Genomic DNA, 4,209 nt, shown 5'->3' on the forward strand with positions numbered 1-4,209 from the left:
GTTCTTGGTATTTGCTCACGTTGACCCTTGTTAAATCGTGATAGTATGCTTCAGCCAAGCAGTATGTCCATGAGCAATACCGGGGCCAATCCTGGTTCCGACACTTATTCTGAACAAAAACTTAAAGATCATGTACGTATGTTAAATCAGTTATTTCAGTTACATCTAGAAACCAAGTCCATGTTAAATCAAGTCTCTCAAAGTGTAATTTCTATTGATAACAGACTAAACACCAGCACTCCTTCCGCTTCAGCGCCCCCTCCAGTTCCTGCCGCACCGGTACCAGTATTCCCCCCCCGGGAGCCCGATCTCAAGCCATCTGAATTCTTCGATGGTAATGTAAATCAATGCGGAGTTTTTTTGTTGCAATGCAAACTGGCCTTTGCCCGATCTCCCTCGCCTTTTCCCAATCGTTCAGCGCAAATCACATACACTATATTGTAACCTCTCTTAAAGGAAGAGCTTTAAAATGGGCACAAGCATTTTTGTCAGCTCATTCCACTGAAACCCTCACCATTCAAGTTTTTCTCCGAGAATTTCAACGTGTGTTTGATMACCCTCTCCAGCAGGAGGCAGCAGCTAAACGTCTAATCAATCTACACCAGGGGAAGAGGTCTGTTGCTGAGCACTCCGTGGACTTCCGCATTGCTKYCAAGGAGGCGGGTTGGGAGGAATTAGCACTTAAAGGTATCTTTGTAAACTCATTGTCTGAGCAAATTAAAGATCAGTTGGCCTCCCGGGATGAACCCGGGAGCCTGGACGAATTAATCGCTTTGTCTATCCGAATCGACAACAGACTCCGTCAAAGGAGAAAAGAATGGGACTACAACTCCCAGAATCCCTGGAGACCTGTTTCCGCACCCAACAACGAACTTCTACTTCCTGATTCCTCACCACCTGGTAACGAACCAGAACCCATGCAGGTCGGACGAACACGTTTAACACCAGAAGAGAGGCAGAGATGCTTTCAAGCAAAATTATGCATTTACTGTGGGAATCCGGGACATTTCRTCACCTCATGTCCGCTTCGGGGAAACGGGCCGTTTCGTCAGTAACCCAGGGGAGGCTGACGAAGGACATTAAATTCTCCCCTAACTCTCTGCTTTCCTTACCTGCCACAGTTGTCTTTCAACATGTTAAACTACCCATTTCTGCTCTCGTTGACTCTGGGTCTGAACAAAATCTTATCTCCAGCAATCTGGTGGAACAATTAGGTATACCCATCTCATCACTCGACCCACCCCGTTCCATCACTGGACTTACTGGACAACAACTGTCTCAGGTCAAATACAAGGTTCCAAACCAACATGTGATTGTTTCTGGAAACCATCATGAGATCGGTGAGTTTTTTGTTTTTGATTCCCTTTCTCCTCAACTTATCTTTGGTTTTCCTTGGCTCAGCACCCATAATCCTGTATTTAACTGGAAAGAAAGAAGGATATAAAGTTGGAGTTCTCACTGCCTTAAAGTCTGTTTACAATCGGCTGTTACCACCTCCGTTAAAGGGGAGGAACCACCTATTGAGGAGATTGATTTGTCTGGAGTTTCTGAGGCCTACCATGATCTTGCACCAGTTTTTAGCAAAAGTAGAGCCTTATCACTACCTCCACATCGATCGTACAACTGCTCTATTGAACTAATTTCTGGTGTCCCCTTACCTTCCAGTCGGTTGTACAATCTTTCTGGTCCCGAAAGGGAGGCCATGAAAGAGTACATTGAGGTCTCGTTAGCCTCAGGTATCATTAGACCATCAACATCACCTTTAGGAGCAGGTTTCTTTTTTGTGGCTAAGAAAGACAAGACCTTGAGACCCTGTATTGATTATAGAGGGTTAAATCAAATAACAGTCAAAAATAAGTATCCGTTACCTCTCATCGACTCTGTTTATGATCAGCTCCATTCTGCCACCATATTCACAAAACTGGATTTAAGGAACGCTTATCACCTTGTTCGCATTAAAGAAGGTGATGAGTGGAAGACTGCCTTTAAAACTCCTCTTGACCATTTCGAATACCTCGTTATGCCTTTTGGACTGACTAATGCCCCTGCAGTGTTCCAGGCCCTGATCAATGACGTTCTAAGAGATTTTCTCAATGATTTTGTATTTGTCTATCTTGATGATATCCTCATTTTCTCCCACGATCAAGAACAACACAGACTACATGTTAAAGCAGTTCTCCAGCGCCTGTATGAGAACCAACTTTTTGTCAAAGCTGAAAAATGTGATTTCAACGTGTCCTCAGTTTCATTTCTAGGCTTCATCCTGGAGAGGGGCCAGTTCCGTACCGACCCCGAAAAAGTCAAAGCAGTAACCGAGTGGCCAATCCCTAAGGATCGCAGACAGCTACAACGATTCTTGGGGTTTGCCAATTTCTACAGACGGTTCATCAGGGACTACAGCAGAATCGCTGCTCCTCTCACCCAACTCACATCAACTTTACGAACTTTCACATGGACTCCTGAGGCTGATAGCGCATTCGGTGAGTTAAAGGCTCGTTTCTCGCAGGCTCCCATCCTTTGTCACCCTGATCCCAGAAAACAATTCTTCGTTGAAGTTGATGCCTCAGATCTCGGAGTAGGGGCAGTGCTCTCACAAAGATCTGAAACCAGTAACAAATTACATCCGTGTGCCTTTTTTTTCTCGACGACTATCACCTGCTGAGGTCAACTACGATGTGGGGAACCGGGAATTACTGGCCATAAAACTAGCTCTCGAGGAGTGGAGACACTGGCTTGAAGGTACAGAAACACCTTTCATCATCATGACTGACCACAAGAATTTAGCCTATCTCCAAAATGCAAAACGATTAAATCCAAGACAAGCCCGTTGGTCTCTATTTTTCACCAGGTTCAACTTCACTATTACTTACATCTCGGGACCTAAAAACGTTAAATCAGATGCTCTTTCCAGACTCTTCTCTCCTACAGACTCTCCTGAAAAAGAAGCCACCATCCTACCCAACACCTGTTTCGTGGGGACTCTCACTTGGGACATTGAGAATACCATTCGCCTGGCTCAGCAATCAGATCCYGATCCCGGAACTGGACCTCCTGGTACGAGATATGTACCCAAAGCTATTATTGGTAAAGTATTGGACTGGATTCACAATCATCGCTTTACTTGTCACCCTGGCATCTCCCGCATGATTAGTTTTGCTAAAAGATACTTCTGGTGGTCATCCATGAATCAAGATATCAAAGAGTTCGTAACTGCCTGTACTGTCTGTGCTACTAATAAAAGCAGCAACCAACAACCTGCCGGTCTCTTACGTCCACTGCCCATCCCTGCCCGCCCTTGGTCCCATATCGCCRTGGATTTTGTTACGGGTCTACCTCCATCTGAAGGTAACACGGTCATCCTCACTATTGTTGACAGATTTTCTAAAGCTGCTCATTTTGTCCCATTGGTGAAACTACCCACAGCCCTGGAAACTGCRCAACTCTTGGTTAAGAATGTTTTTCGCCTTCATGGCATCCCSTCTGATATTGTCTCCGACCGTGGACCCCAGTTTATCTCTCAGGTGTGGAAAGCTTTTTGTTCTGCATTGGGTGCTACAGTCAGCCTCACTTCTGGTTACCACCCACAATCCAATGGGCAGTCCGAGAGGTGCAATCAAGAGTTGGAGTCCACACTGAGATGCGTCATCAACAACAACCCTTCCTCCTGGTGCACATACCTACCTTGGGTAGAATACTCCCATAACTGTCATACCTCATCTGCTACCGGTTTTTCTCCATTTGAAGCATCTCTTGGCTATAACCCTCCTTTGTTCCCCAGAGAAGAGATCGAAGTTTTGGTTCCTTCTGTACAGCATCACATCCGCCGTTGCCACAGGATCTGGAACCAAACACAGAGGGCATTACTCAGGACGTCACAACAAAACAAGCGATTTGCTGATCGACACCATTCATCCGCCCCATCTTACAAGGTGGGGCAAGAGGTATGGCTTTCTACACGTGACATTAATCTGAAAGATTTCCCCCGGAAACTAGCACCCAGGTTCATCGGTCCATTTCCAGTGGATAAGATCATCAACCCATCTGCCATCAGACTCCGTTTACCATCCTCTATGAAGATTCATCCCACCTTCCATGTGTCCCAACTAAAGCCTATCTCCACCAGTCCTCTGTGCCCTTCCACCAACACCCCACCACCCGCCCGTCTGCTGGACAATCAACCTATTTACACAGTCAAGAGGATTCTGGATG

Source organism: Austrofundulus limnaeus, unplaced genomic scaffold (genome assembly GCF_001266775.1).
Source record: "Austrofundulus limnaeus strain Quisiro unplaced genomic scaffold, Austrofundulus_limnaeus-1.0 Scaffold754, whole genome shotgun sequence".
Classification (NCBI taxonomy): Eukaryota; Metazoa; Chordata; class Actinopteri; order Cyprinodontiformes; family Rivulidae; genus Austrofundulus; species Austrofundulus limnaeus.